Source organism: Nyctereutes procyonoides, unplaced genomic scaffold, assembly GCF_905146905.1.
Source record: "Nyctereutes procyonoides isolate TBG_1078 unplaced genomic scaffold, NYPRO_anot_genome, whole genome shotgun sequence".
Lineage (NCBI taxonomy): Eukaryota > Metazoa > Chordata > Mammalia > Carnivora > Canidae > Nyctereutes > Nyctereutes procyonoides.
The window spans coordinates 55,989,129-56,004,762 of NW_026575140.1; the positions used below are offsets into that span (position 1 = coordinate 55,989,129).

Genomic DNA, 15,634 nt, shown 5'->3' on the forward strand with positions numbered 1-15,634 from the left:
AGCGGCGGGGAGTCGGGCCGGGGCTGAGGGTGCGGCGCTGAAAGCCTGCCTCCTTGCCGAAGGGTGGGGGTCCAGGCGGCCGTCTGCGCGCCAGGGGTGCAGGCATTTTAAAGGTTAAGAGCGCCCAAAAAATAGAAGTAGGAGGAGGAAGTGGGGCGCTGGGTCGCAGCGAGAGAAGGAAGCAGCTCGTCGGAGCTTCCTCTTTCTCCTCCTTCCGCGAAGCCCCCACCCCAAGTCTCCCGCCCGCTCCGCCCACCCTCTCGGCGGGGCCGCGGCCGCGCTTCCGCCCCCCGGGACCCGCGGCACCTGACTCCCGGGGGGTCGCGGGTGCTCGGGGCCCCTCGGGCCGTGGCCGCCCCGGGTACCCAGCGGGCCTGTCCCTCCCAGGGCACACGCGCGCCACGCGGGGGCCGCCGCTCCGGTGCTGCGCGGGGTCTGGCGGGGCCGGGAGGGCGCGTGGGCCGCCGGGCCCTCCCTAGTCCGCGCGCCCCGGCCGCCAGGGGGCGCTGGAGACCCGCCGGGGCGCCCGGCCCGCCCCGGCCCGCCCCGGCCCGGCCCGGCCCGGCCCGCCCCGCCCCGGCGTGGCCCCGCCCCCGCCCGCCGTCGGAGCGCAGCCCCGGCCGATGCTGGGACTCGCCGCGCCGCTGCTGCCCGGCGCCTGGTCCCGACCGCACGCGAGCCGCGGGGAGTCGCCGCTGGAGAGGGGGCTCGGCGCCCGGCGAGGACTGCAGGTGCGTGGCCGGGAGGGCGGCGAGGGCGCGCGGGGCGGGGCGCAGCTGGGACCGTCGGGGAGCCGTGCTGCCGCCGCTGTGCCCGGCCCCGGGGGCACGGAGGTCCGCGCGCCCGCGTCCCGATCCTCCCGGAGACAGAAGGGACCCCCGGGGCGGTGCGCGTGGCCGCCCCGAGGTGGGGGTCAGGAGCCCGCAGCCCCTCGGCCCGGGGACGGCGGCGGCGAGCGCGGGCGTCGCGGCCAGGACCCGGCCAGGACCCGCCGCCCTTCTGGGGCGCTGCGGGTCGGCGCGCGGGCGCAGGAGCCGCGTTTACCCCGGGTGTCCCTGCGCGCCCCCGCCGGTGCGCGCGTGCAGGTGTGTGTGCAGGTGCGGGCGCGGGCGCCTGCGCGCTGGCCCATCCCAGGCCCCGGGGTAAAGAAGCGAGAGGTTCAGGTCAGTGGGAGGAAGGCGATGGCTCAGGGGGGAAAGGAACGCGAGATGAAAGCGGCAGGATGTGGTATCGAGTGAGTTAACAAGCCTCTGCGCCGAGAGCAGGGGTGGGTTCGGGCGAAATGAGGGCTAAAAGTAGGCCGGGGCTGCCCGGAAGGCCCCTTCTGGATTGCCCTTCCCTTCCTCCGTCCCGTGGTCGTGCACCTTCTCATCCACACCCTTCCTCCTGGCCTGGACCACCTGGTAAGGCGCTGGTGCCCAGAGCTCGCCGGAGCACCCAGGCCCCAGGCCCCAGGCCCCAGCCCCGGCCCCGGCTTTCAGGGGGGTGGTCTGCAATCTGTAGTTTTCTAAAATCTGAATAAGCTCCTTCAGTGATGCGCTGGAGCCATGGCTTGGGAGCCCGGTGTGGTGTGGAAAGGAGACCAGAGTTGCCGCTGGGGTCTTGCCGTGTGACCTCCAGCCCCTTCTGGCCCTCCCCCAGCCCATTGCCCTGTCTGGAAGACGGGCTCTAATTAGTGGCCTCACCGGGGCTGTGGGGAGCTTACATGAGAAACCCCAGTGGAGTGACCTCCCAGCTGCACATGGGAACTGCTTCCTGGATGTTTGCAGAGCGAGAGTATGGGGGGCAGAGGTTCCCCTGCTTCCTCTGTGTGCCCACCCTGGTGTAGGTCCAGGAAGACAAAGAAGGTTTCCAGTGGTCAAATTCTCTTTTCCTGGGGACCATCTCTTTTCAGGACACCTTTCCTTGCTTTTTGAAGCATAAGCAGCCAGGACTCTGGGGACAGGTGGGCTTGGGGGTCTTTGTATGCTAGACCCCATTGGGGTTTTAAGCACCATCCCCCATGTACACTCCTCCAGCATAAGTGGGAGATGATTACCTTCTCTCCCCAAGCTGTGATGGAAGCAGGCCTCCTCGGCCTCCCTTTCTTGGTTCCTATGCTGCTCTGTTTCTTCCAAGAATAATCACTGGAAGCTAAGTGGTGGTACTAGGTGAAAAGCACACTTGGAAGGGTAACGATGATGAGGCTCCCCATGCTGATCAGGGGCCCCCTGGCTGAGAAGTGGCAGAGGAGGAGAGCCAGGAGCCCATAGCCACCTCTTGGCTTGGGCAGCCTCGAGGCTCCACCTCCAGTGCACCTGAGTACTCCAGCCTTGCTGACTCTGCCTGCATTCCAAGAGGCTCACCCCAGTGGGCTGACCTGGCCAGCCCTGGGGGATACCTGTGGATCAGAAGTCTTTTTTGGCTCAGCTGTCAGTGGGCTGAAGGCCTGGATCACCTTCTTAAGAGAAGAAGCTTCTAGAGGGGCCAGATAGTGACGAGTGGTCACACAGGAGTGAGGTGGTAAGGTTGATTTTTTTAAAAAATTTTTTAAACTTATTTTTATTTATTTATGATAGACAGAGAGAGAGAGAGAGGCAGAGACACAGGCAGAGGAGAGGGAGAAGCAGGCTCCACGCCAGGAGCCCGATGCGGGACTCGATCCTGGGACCCCAGGATTGCGCCCTGGGCCAAAGGCAGGCGCAAAACCGCTGAGCCACCCAGGGATCCCGGTAAGGTTGATTTTTGAGCCTCGGGCATTGATGTGGGTGGGAAGGGACAAAAGGAGCGTTACATATGACTTGTGTGTGGGAAGATGAGACATTCCCAGAGCAAATGTATATGGCATATTAGGATATTCCATCAATTTGAAGACGCACATGTTTTCACATTTTAACAGCTCAGAAATCAAGATGCTTCTCACCGCCTATGGCATCTTACCAAAAAATAGCAATATTTCTTTCTTGGTAGCACACAAAATAATGCTATGCCGTACAATGAAGGCCTCTTCGATGCTGCTAAATTCGATGTATGTTTTACAGATGGGGGGGGATGCACAGAATTATGTCATCCCATAAGTGAATTTGCACACATTGATTTTTCCAGTAGCTCTCCCTCCTAGATGCCACAACTTTTCGCCGTACCCGGCTGCAAAGGAACATCTTTGTCAGATGTGCTGCTTGCCTCTATATAAAGATGCTGCATAGTATGTTATTTAATGATTTCTTGGAAACCATCACATGGCTCTACCTGCTGTTTTCTTCGGTACCTTGGGTCTGCTCAGGACAAAGTTTCTGCCCCTTTTCATTTATCTTTCTTTATTCAGGATCTTTTGAAGGGTCAGCTGTAACATCCTGGTGTTGGGCCCTGTGGGCTTAGCACGTCATGTCCATTTGTTTTCATGGTCACACCCTGGGGTAGCTACAACTGTTCTCTGAATTTTACCTGTCAGGAAACTAAGGACTGAGGCCTCACTGCTAGAAAGTGCCAAAGCTAGGCTAACTCTGGTCCGTTTGTTCCTGACCAGAGATGGCCAAGCCCAAGTGACATCTGCATGTGCTTGGGGGCATGAGGTGCGTGCCCTGTAGGGCATGACTTTTGGGGCATGAATCGTGGCCCACTACGGGGTCTTTTCTGTTTGCTTCAGTCTCGTGGAGGTGGGTTCTGGATAACTGGGGGTTTCAGCAAGGTGCCTTCTGGATAAGGGAGATAAGCTGTAGCAAGGTGCACCGTAAGGCTGAGGAATAGGACCCAGTGGGCAACTGGTGGCACAGAGCAGGAGCTGGGTCCGTCTTGGGTCTGGTGGGTCTACCATCTGGGGTACTAGGCATTGGGCTCTAGAGTATGGCCTCAGTGGGAGACCCCAGCCTCCAGCCTCATGCCAGCTCCCTGCTCAGCATTTCTCCTGTTGCCATGGTCACATGCAGCAACCAGTCGGAGCAAGATTTTCAACTGTAAACAGCGAGCCAGGTCTCCCGCCAGCCGCTCTGGGCCACCCTGCTGCTTTATCTCCTGAAGCTCAGGCTAGCCTGAGCTACCTTTGCACCTGCCATTCCTTCTCTGCCATTGCCCTTCCCTTCCTCTACTGCCCTGTGGACCATGACTCCAGCCTCCCATTCAAACTTCATCATCTTTGAAGTCTTTTCCAATCTGCTCCAGACTCTGTGACTCCCATCACTCCTCCCACCCTCACCGCCTTCCTGGACAACTTGTGTGTCCTCCTGCCGGGGCACTGACCACTCTGGCCTGCAGGGTCTGGCCAGCAGCCTGTTGGCTGGCTCACCTGAGCCACCTGATGCTCTGTGAGGCTGTTAAACTGTCACATGAACTGCTCCCCACCCCCACCCAGGATGTCAGAGGCAAGAAATCCATGTGCGCTAACTGTGGGAGTTGCCCGCATGCAGGAGGGTGGGGTCAGGAGGGAGGGGTGTGCTTTTCATTTTCATGTTCTCTGGAGTCTTCTTGCTGCTGTTGTTGACCTAGGCAAATGAGGCTGTGTGGTTTCCTTGGTGGGGGCAGGGCTGGGGCATGAGGGCTGAAGGTGGCTCTGGGCTGGCTGGCCTTGTTTCTGCCATCTCCTCCACGTGACCTTGGGTCCGCCCCCTGCGCATCGCTGAGTGTCACTTCTCAACTGCATGCAGGTACATGGCAGGTGTCTTCCTGCATCCCACTGTCCCTTCGCGGGCTCAGCGCTTCTCCACCGAACACCTCCCGTGTGCCGGGCACGAGCAGGGCTCTCTCGGGTCGTCCTGAGCAACACGGACGCTGTTCCCACCCTCATGAGATTAGTCGGGTGGGCCACACACGAGACACACATGCCATTTCACCCCAACTGGGAGAATTAGCAGGGGCCTCGGATTTTCCATAAAGGGAACGCCCTAGAGTTTGGGAGTGAAGGAAAGTCTTCCCTAGTGAACTTGTATTCATGGCAAGAGACTTGAGAGATCTGGCATAGGAAGAAAAAAAGATATAAAATATAGTAACATATACCTAAAACATGGGGCAAAGAGGAGAAAAGAATGGGTTCAAACTTAACTGTCAAGTTAGTATAGACTACTATTTTCAGAAGAGGTTAAGGAATGCCAATAACAATAATCCCTAAAATCAGTGGGCACCTGCTATGTGGTCTTGGGTGCCACCCATGAGGTGTCCCTTTCAGCAACTCCGAGGGCTATCCTGGGCCTTCCTCTCCTGTGAGCACCAGTAAAGCACCTGCTGGCAGGTAGCTCGCCCGATGTGTGGCACAGATGAGGGGCTCAGCCCGCAGCCCCATCTCCACCTCCCTGACCCCTGCCCTACACTCTGAGTCCAGTTCAGTGATGAGATGGCCATCAGTTGTGTTAGAGGTGCTTCTCTTTTCCCTGGCACTGATCATCAGCAGGGAGCATGTTTCACCGCAGCCATGGCTCCTGGCGGGTGTCCTGTGCCTTGGGGCTTTCATGTCGGCCACAAGCAGTGAAGGGAACCCCCATACCCCGAAAACTGCCATGTAGTCCATGTGGCCTTCATTCTGTGCCTCTTCAGAGCGGCTGCTCTTACAGGGTTAAGAACCCCTGGTTTTCTGTCATCCGCTCACGCTCTCCACATCCCTCTCTATCCAGAGTTGTCTTCTCAACCCAGGTGCTCAGCTATGCAGGGCTTGGGGTCCTCGATGTGTGTTCTGGGTTAGATCACATCTACCCCTCCAGCACTCACAGGAGATTCTTGAACTCTCTCTAGATAATGGGCTTCCTTGGTCATGCAGATGGTAGATTACCTGGCTCCCCTCCCCCGCCAGAAAAGAAAGCACATGTGTGCGCACACGTATGCGAGTTCTCTCCCTCTCTCTTTCAGAGTTTTGCATGAAAGGTCAGGGTCTTCTCAGGCCTTTGTAGTTCACTGGGGAAGCCAGCTGAATAACCCTCATTCTCAAAAACAGGACTTTCTCATCACCGATTTGTTCGGGTAACCCCCGGCACAGCTCCACATGGGAGTCAGCTGTGGCCGGAGGCCAGCTGGGGGTGGTGGTGGGTAACTTGCTGGTGAGCTGTCAAGGTGGCCTGGGTGTGTGTTGGGGGGGGGGGGGGCTTGCAGGGGATGAGTTCCCTGACCACTCACTGAGCACACCCTTTCCCCCCACTATGCTTACACTTTCTGGATTTCTCATCAAGTCTTGAATTCAGGCCATTTTCAAGAAGATGAAAGAGCATTATTTTTGCTTACAGCATCCTTACAAGAAGCCCTCTTCTTGTAATGTCCCAGCATTGCTCTTCCTTTACCTCAGGTGCTCACAGCTCCCAGAGCACCCAGGGACTGGCCCCCGTCTGGGGGTTTGTGCTCTGAAACGTGGGCCCCAGTCAAGTGCCACGTGCAAAGGAGCTTTTCCTCAGTTCTTCATTGCTAAGGATTTTTAGAAGCATGAGTGGAAGTTAAGTCTGTCAGACAGTTCTGGAAGCATCTTCCAGGAGATCCTCAGTAGGACGGTAGGATTCTGTCCTTTTGCCTTGATGTCAGTTTGTGTCACACAATGATGTCACTAATTTCCTGGAATGGAGCCCTCCCCATGCTTCTAGAAGAAACTGTTTGGTCAAGGCATTTTGTTCTTTTATTTATTCATTTTTAAGATTTTTATTTATTTATTCACGAGAGACACAGCAGAGGGAGAAGCAGGCTCCATGCAAGGAGCCCGATGTGGGACTCGATTCCAGGATCTTGGGATCATGCTCTGAGCCGAAGGCAGACGCTCAACCACTGAGCCACCCAGGTGTCCCATTTTGTTCTTTTTAATACAGTGTGATGCTTGACTGGCTCGGATCCTCTTTCGGACTTTTTGCATCCTTCCTTGTAAAGTCAGGTCAGCTTGCATTTTCCTCTTTTTCTGTCCATTATCAGGTGTGGAGGAGCTGGCCTCGCAAAGCGATTTTGCAAGGAGTTTCATCTCCTGCACTGCAGGACCGCGGGTCAGAGGAGGGGAGCAATCTGTTCCTGGAAAGTGAGGGCAAAGGCTCCAGTCTTTAGTTCTTCACTGCACATCCTGGCTTCCGGGATGGAAGGGAGGCCCAGGCCGCCTTCCCCTCCTATTCTCCCTTCCTGAAACTTCCAGGCACATGCTTCACCAGCGGGCGTCTGGGTGTCACTTTTGATTCTTGGCCTCCAACAGCCAGCCACAGATTTCCATGCCCTTGGGCTACGGCATGGCCCAGTTCTACTCCAGGTGCCAGGTCTAGCTGGGATGCTGATCAACCACTTCCCACGCAGACACAGGTTGCCAGGACAGTGATGATGTTGTGCAAAATGACAAAAGAAGCAGAGGGTCTTCCCATAACAAGAGGGGGACAGGGACAAGTCGTATCTCTCCCCAGATGTCTGAAAGGCAGTGTTCTTGGGAAAAGGTGAAGGCTGTCTGTTCCATGAAGATCATTTTCCAGGAAGAAAAAAAAAAAAAGAAGCATAGCCTAAAGAGGCCACAGCTTGCTGCAGGGAAGATCTTGGACAAATTCAGAATAGATCCATAATGGGCTGGGTGGCCTTGTGGTAATGAGTTCCCCACTGGGGGAGGCATTCAAGGGAAATACATGTCATAGGGAGACACGATTGCCGTGAGAATGGAGGCCAACATTGCTCCATTCCCAGATCTCTAGTTCTCCAAATCATAGTGGCTGAGTCTGGCGGGTTGTATACAAATGGGTTGTTCTGAGAACATAATTTGAATTTAAGAAGTTGGGTGGCCATGAATAAACAAATCCTGAAGCTGGCCAGTTCCCCTACAAATCCCACAGCCTGATCCCCCAGAGCAGGGGCGCTTTGGCGTTGGGAACCAAGAGTAGCCATCTGTGGCAGGGAGACCCTGGAGCCGCCGCTGGACCCGGGGACCCTGGCCCACGTCCCGTGCTGGCGCCTGGCCTTTTGCTGGGCTCTCTTGCCTTTAGCTGCTTCCAACACCTGGTGAAGGATGTGCATCGAGCCCTGCACTCTGAGGGATTGCCTTACTGGGCGGCTGTCCCAGGCCCACCTGCCCGACCCCCAGGGGACCTGGGGATTAATGACCTCTTGTTTTGGGGGCAGTTTTAAGCAGTGTTTCAGAGGCCTTTGTGTTTTACATTCACTTCTGTACTGACATCTCGGGAGTTTCATTCTGAGAAAACCAAAAGTCAGAGTTTTCCTTGGCTTTGCGCTGCGCTTAAGGGAACCCAGGGGGCTGGGGCATGATGTCCTCTACAGGGTGGCTCCATCCAAGGTCACCGGTGGCTTGGTGATGGCCAATCCCAGTGGCCGCCTCCTGCCAGGTGTGTCTCCCGGGTCCCGGCACCCTGCCTGTGCCTCCAGGCCCCCGCCGGCTCTCTGTGCTGTTTCAACTTCAATTCCTGCTTGGAGCCCTGCTCCTCACCCACAAAGCAGGCTTCCTCTGCGGACTTCCCCATTCTTGTCTCTGTGACAACAGGCTCCTGGACTTGAAACCTTGGAGTCACCTCTGGGTCCTCCCTCCGTCTTCCTGTTCGCCACTCTTGGGCCACTTGCATGATGCCTCCTTTCCCAGGGGTCTGGCTTCTCTCACTTCCCCACTACTCCCCCTGCCACGCCATTTAGCTTTGGTCCAGGGGTCTCCGGGCCACAGCTTTCCTTGCTTTACCAGCAGACTCTTCATGATGGTGCTCTGGTAACAGCCTGCCTCCCAGGGGAAGCCCAGAGTCCCTGGCTCCCCTCCCTGTTAAGGTGTCAATGCCAAATCCTGCTCTTTGAGTCTTCCATGAAGGCTCAGCCCTTCTCCAGCCAGGCTGCCTGACTCAGTTTCTCCAGGGACCTAAATGTGCTCTGGCCTTGCCCATTGCTCCTCCTGATGAAGAGACTCCCTAACCATTGTGTTTAGTACCTTCTCCCCATTGCCTGGCAGGGCCAGGGTTTGGTGATGCTCAGTCAATGTTGGCCGAATGAATGATTGCCTGGGCCAGCAGCCAGCCACGCAGAGGAGGCCCTCAGATGGCAGGTGATTGACCCCCGTGTGAGATCCTGTGGGGTTCAATCATCCCCCTACTCAGGGACTGCACCCTCCAGGCACCCGCAGTAGATTCTGTGGGCATCCCAAGGAGCAAAATCCTGTATCTCTGCCTTCCTGTACAGGGCAAGGCAGATGTTCCGTCCCTCCCCTCTCCCCACCGCCATGGCCCTCCAGGCCCCAGGAGCCCCTTGCAAACTCCGCATGCGGAGACCCCACTCCTTGGGAACCCGCCCTCCACCTTCCAGGTGAGTCAGATTTAAAACAGCAGTTCTGTGAGTCCGACAGTTGGGGAAGCCCTGGGGAGCCACCCCCAAAGAAGTCACTCCCAGACTGCTGGCCACTTCTGTATAGTGAGTAGGAGCCTGGGGAAGTAAGTGTCTGTTTGCAACATGATGTTTACAAGGCTGAGGGGCTTCCTGTCCTACCTCCCCCGCAGGCTGTGGGGCAATCAGGAGCTGTGTTTTCAGGGGGAGCAGGGCAGAGACATGCTTGGAGGATTTCTGGGGATTCTTCAGACATCCCCAGGGGTGCCTGGCCATGCCAGCCTTGGAAGGGGCCAAGGGAGGTGTAGGACCCAAGTTTTTAAGTTGGGAGAAAGTTAAGGACTAGCAATAAGCATTAGTTTGCATGTTGCCCTTTACGGCGTATAAAGCTTTGTTGACGAGTGTGGCTCTGCTAGTCCAGTGGGAACCCTTTAGAGCAACGGGAGACCCCCTCTGTCACTCCCAAGCAGGGTGATGGGTTGGGGTAAGCAAGGATGAGGTTCTTTTTTTGTTTTTCCTTTCTTTTTCCCCCCTTTTTGAATGGGAGTAATGGTTTGGAGAAGAAAGAAGGCTTTCTGGGGGGAGGAGAGAGGACTGGGAAAGACCCCCCAGGAGAGAGAACCCTCCCATCCCGATTCATCTGACATGGACTGTGATGCTACTCTCTGTGCGCACCTGAGAAACGAGCCAAGGGGACTGAGACTGGCCTCCCTGCCTGCCTCCTCAAACCTTTGTGGCAGCAGCTCTGGGGTCCCCCTAGCAGCCCGGAACCACTGCTCTGACACACACAGAAGAGCACAGGCTTGTGTCCAGGATCCCCTTCTATCTCTGTGACCGGACAGAAGCGTCTGGACGAGTCTGGTAAAGTGCCTTAGGCTCCAGGGGCCTGGGGACAGCGTTCCCTCTGCGGTAGCAAGCAGGTGATTTGGAGAAGGGGCTCACCATTGCCACCTGACTTCTCATGCCCTGAGATGGTTTTCTGCAGTGAATTCTGAACCAATTAGGAGAAAGATGGTAAAGCAGGAGCTCCCCAGCTGCAGGGCAGAGATGCAGAGGACTCCTGTGACTTCATATCAGCCTGTGGGGTCATGGTGTGATAATAGTGGTTTGTGTATAAGGTGCTATAAAGATGCAAACAAAACAAAACAAAACAAAACAAAACAAAAACCAAAAAAACAACAAAACAACAACAACCCAAAAAACAAACAGTAAAGGCATGGGTTTTTAAAGAAATTGGTCATAACACCCCCTTTGTTCTCAGCATCGCCCACCAGAATGTACATTTTTTAACCAAGAGTGAACCTCTGTTGACACATCATAGTCACATCATGTATTGACACGTCACCCAATGCAGAGCTCACTTGGGGTTCACTCCTGGTGTTGTGCGTTCTATGAGTTTGGTAAATCTATAAAGACCTATATCCATCATTATAATGTTATACAGAGCATTTAGAATGCCCTAGAATCCTTCTGTGTGCTGCCTATTTATTTCTTCCTTTCCCACCACCCCTGGCAATCACTGATCTTTATCATCTTCTTAGCTTTGCCTTGGGCCATAATTGTTCACAAAACAGTCGGATCTTATTTAAGGAGGAAATGTTTATTTGTGGGTCCCATCCACCCAACCAGTCAGAGGGGATCTCTGATTCCCATATCAAAACCATACCCTCTCCACTTGAATTGCTTCAGGACTAGCTGGTCAACCCCGTTTGCTCCAAAGAAACAAATCTTTAAATAATCGAGTCCCCGCTGATGCTTCTCCAGTGTGGGATACACAGAGGTGGGCTCGCCATAGAGAAGATGCATGGTGCTCTTCTGGGGATATGACTTCACCTTTTATGGTGTGTCTCCTTACAAGAGGATTGGGGGGCACATAATGTGGTCTCTAAGGTCAGATCATAAAACATACTCTACAAATTTGGGGAAAATCCCACCAGCAGTATCTAGATGACACGGTGACAGCCCAAACAAAAATCTAACTTTGCTACTTAGACAACTCCATATTGACTGAAATATTAGTTGTGTGTGTTGGTTTTCCTGTTGTATCAGAGAGACACAACATGGCGGTGGCGTAAACCAGAGGAGTTTACTTCTCTCTTGTGTAACGGGCTGAGCGTAAGCCATTCAGACTTTACATGACAGCTTCATAGGTTGGGAACCTGTGCTCCTTCTATCTTGTTGATCTGCCTGCTTAAACATGCGGCTTTCATCTAATGGTGCATAATGGCTGCCGTAGCAGTGGCCCTTGTATCTGCATTCCAGCTAGCAAGGGGAGGAAAGTGAAGAAAGAAGCCATGATGCAGACACTGCACTCATCAATATATACCTATATTCCAATAGCCAGAATGTAGCCACATGGTGACGCTTGGCTGCAATAGAGTCTGGGAGACGTAAACTAAAATTTCTAAACGTTAAATTATTATGGAAGAAAGAATGGATGTAGGGGGACAATTAGGAGTCTCATCCACGTTTGGACTCCCATTAGTTTGAGATCTTTCTCTCTTTTTTTTTAAAGATTGTATTTATTTATTCATGAGAGACACAGAGGCAGAGTCACAGGCAGAGGTAGAAGCAGGCTCCCTGCGGGGAGCCCATGTGGGACTCGATCCCAGGACCCCGAGATCACGCCCTGAGCTGAAGGCAGACACTCAACCGCTGAGCCATCCAGGCATCCCAGTTTGAGGTCTTTCTGTATCCTCACTGTCATATAAAGGTTCTTTACCCTTCCGTTGTGTGGTGAGCATGCGTTCTGAGCTCTACTGAAAACTGTTAACAAAAAATGGCATTCTGTATCAAAAGCTGGAATCAACCCAAATGCCCATCTGCAGTGAGGGGTAGGCACAATGTGGCACATATGTGTAATGGAATATTATGTCACCTCAAAAAAGAGCAAAATTCTGAGATGTTACGATATAGATGAACCTTCGAGACTTTATGTGAAGTGAAATGAGCCGGTCACCAAAGGACAAAGATGGCATGGTTCTCATATATGAGGAACCCAGAGTCGCCAAACTCCTAGAAGATGGAAGGAAGACCAGTGACCCCCAGGGACTGGGGAATAAGAAGAGGGGAGTCGAGGGGTGGGGGTTGGTGTTTCATGGGTATGGAATTTCATTTTGGGAAGTGGAGAAGTTCTGGAGATGGATGGAGGTGGCGGCTGTGCGACAGTGTGAAGGTCCACAGCACCACCGAGCTGTGTGTTTAAAGATGGCGCGCTGTCAAGGCCAAACCAGAGTGCAGATGGAGATCCTCGACTCCCTTTTTGGGTGTGATTGCTGAGCCAGCGGTGAATCCATCCGTTTCTTCAGCTGGAGCTTTTCCACGTTCTCACGGGGGCTCTAGCAGGACCTGCTCAGATCCGGAGATGCTGTTGTGCATCTTCTTGCATTACTGTGAAGTGAAGCCATCCCAAGCCCTGGTGGTCCCCGGGTCCTTTCCTGAATGTTCCCAAAGTGCCTTTAATGGTGTGCAGACAGCTCTTCCTGGGGTGGGGGGTGCTGGCCGGCCCATGATCCTACATTTTGCTATCCTCTAACGTTGGGACAGCCTTTCCTAGTTTCCATCTCTGTCCTTGTCTGCCTGGCCCACACTGCACGTTTCTCTTGTACGTCTGTCATTTGCTTGCATTCTTCAAAGATGGTCAGTAGCAGCTCCCTTTCACAAACTCTGGTTTCCATAGGACTCTGAGGTGGATTTATCCTCATGTGCGATTCTCAGCTCGTTTTAAGCAGCACACTCTCTATTTGACTTCAGAGCCCTCTGTGGCAGCTGGCTCTCCCCAGGCCTCCCTGCAACCCCCTCATTGGCGTGATCTTCTGAATCTCAAGGCTGATGGGTCGCTTGCCAGATGAAAAGTTGGCAAAGGCGGTACAAGGCCCTTGAATAAACCCTTAACACTTAGCCTGCTATCCAAGGCCATGCCCATCTGCCACCCCAGCCCATGGGGCCAAATCTCCCAGTGTGCCCTGTGTCATACTCTAGCCTCCAGTAGAGGCTGACCCCCTGCCCTTCCCTAAAGAAACCATGCTGTCACACGCCTGTCACTTCTGTATGTTTCACCGCTGCTGTGCCTAAATCCCACCTCTGTCCATCTTCCTACCTCTGTGCCTGAATCCCACAGCAGTTGTTCCTTCCTGAACAGTTATCTTGGAAATTACCATCTAGAGAAGCCTTGCTAATTGGCCTCCTCCCACCTCCCTCCTCTTCTCCCCTTGCACCTGCCCTGTATTAACCTCCCCTGGATGCCTCATTCATTGGGTCCAGTCTCGTGTGAGTGGTGCTGCTCTGAACTTTGTGGTGCACATCCTTTTGAAAAGTCTGTGAGGGGGAGTCGCTGGGACATGGGGCATGCACTGGTTGCCCTTGGGTGGGCACCGCTCACCGGTTTTTCCATTTGGTAAGTGGCTGTCCTGATTTGCACACCCGCCTGCAGCCGTGAGGGTTCAAGGTACCTCACATCCTCACAAACAGGGTTTTCTATGTTTTTCATTTTGGCCAGTCTGGTGGGTATGTAGTGGTATTGCATCATGGTTTGAATTTGCATTTTCCCTATGACTAATCAAATCGAGCACCTTTTCATGTTTATTGGCCATTGGGAGAGCCTCTTTCATGCAAGATTTTTATTTAAGTCTTTTGCCTGTTTTTCCAGTGATTTCTGTTTTCTGTTTGTTGTTGGTGCTGAGGGTGGTCTGGTGAGGGTGGTCCTACTACCATGCATGGGGACTTCATGGGAGCCCATCTTCCCATCCAGGCTCAAGCTCCTTGGGATTTTTGGATCCCTAGGGCCTCTTGGACCCTCTAAAAGAGGACCCTGAATACGTGCTTGCAGTCGCTTAAATAAACCCTCTTTGATCTGTACTTTGCGGTGGGAAGACTGTTCTCTTGGAGAAAGAGTGATGGAGGAAATAGGTGGGAGAGACATTCTGCTTTCTCTAGAGCATCTGCAACTCCTGGCCCACCTGCCCAGAGTGACTAGCCTCATCCCCAGGCTTGGGTTCTGAAAATAACCCTATAGACCCTTTGTGATGTCCCTCATGATGTTCTTAAGCCTCACTTTCCTGACATGCTCACCCCTTGCTCTTTCATGTTCATTCTTTTTCTGAGGACCTCCCTTCCGGCTTTATCTCTGTGTATCCCAGAAATCATGCTGCTTCCCCACCAGCGCGCGCGCACACACACACACACACACACACACACACTTTCTTCCTTCAGGGAGACTCTGTGACTCGGCTCTGGTGTTTACTGTGCAGGGTTTTCTCCCCCCACTAAGTCATCCTCTCTGATTTCTTGACCTTCCAAGACATCAGATGATCAGAGGTACCACAGTTCATCAGATGGCTTGATTTTAACCTAAAGAGACTTGCCAGCCGCTGTCTCCGTGAAGCCTGCCACCATCCTGAGGTCTTGCTGTGACTCAGTCTGATGATTCATGTGAGAGAAGCAGCGTCCGTATCTCAGTCAGCAAGGTGTGTGTGATTCCATGCCTGTCTCTCTTCTTTTGACATCCTTGAAATCTCTTTATTGTTCCTTCTTTAGTTCATTATTTGTTCCTTCCTCCAGCGAATATGTGCCAGGCCCTGGTGGAGCTTACATTCTAATTGGGCTGGAGGAAAAGAATGGGCAGCAGGTATGAGAACCAATCAGTAACATGCACAGCCTGTCAGTTGGTGGTAAAGAGGTGGGAAGAATGAAACAGGATGTGCCAGAGGTGGGGTTTGCCAGAAGCCCTCACTGAGAACATAAGGTCAAGACTGGAAAGCAGTGAGGGAGTGAGCCTCGCCGACATCTGGGAGAAGAGCGCTCCAGTCAGCAGGAGGAGCAGGTACAAAGGTCCTGAGGCAGGAGTTGCCACGATCATGCCCGTCCTCAGGAGGTGGCACCTTCCATGCTGGTGTCAGCAGAGCTCAGTGTCTGAAGCGAGGGCGGTGTATTAGTCATGTTTGCATCTACCACGGCATCCAGCAAAATATCTTGTGGTCATATTCATTTGATAAGAGAAGTTTTTATTTGAGTAAATGAATATAGGTTGGACATCCTCTAAGGGCCCATTCATCTCTGAGTTGCTTGTGATTATCTTACCTGCCTGGAGGACGGCCTCCATCTCTGAGCGGCTTTCTCTCTAGCTGTTCCATCTGGGCTCTTCTGAACACATGGTCCAGTAGCTTCCAGCCATGTGGGCCAGCTCTCTGTCATGGTGTGGGGCCTCCCCAGGTATGTATGTTCCAGATGCTATTGCCATGTAACAAACCCTGGTGGTAGAAGGCCAGCCATGTGAGTCCGCTCATGGATTCAGGGGGCCCGGAATTTGGCCGGGGCCCCACGGGGTTGGCTTGTGTGCAATGCCGGGAGCCTCAGCCGGGAAGATGTGGATCCCTGGCGACTGGACCTGTAAACCAGAGAGCCTACAGCGGCCTGGGCT

The 15,634-nt window shown here is 54.0% G+C and overlaps 1 protein-coding gene across 3 annotated transcripts in view; it reads left to right on the plus strand.

The window, feature by feature from the left end:
- The first annotated feature begins 628 nt into the window (after positions 1-628).
- Positions 629-15,634, plus strand: part of PIK3R5 (phosphoinositide-3-kinase regulatory subunit 5) — a 65,743-nt gene continuing 50,737 nt past the window's right edge. For all 3 annotated transcript variants that reach the window (XM_055307177.1, XM_055307179.1, XM_055307180.1), the window contains exon 1: positions 629-731. The gene's annotated coding sequence lies outside the window, so the exon portion shown is untranslated. The remainder of the gene's footprint in view (positions 732-15,634) is intronic.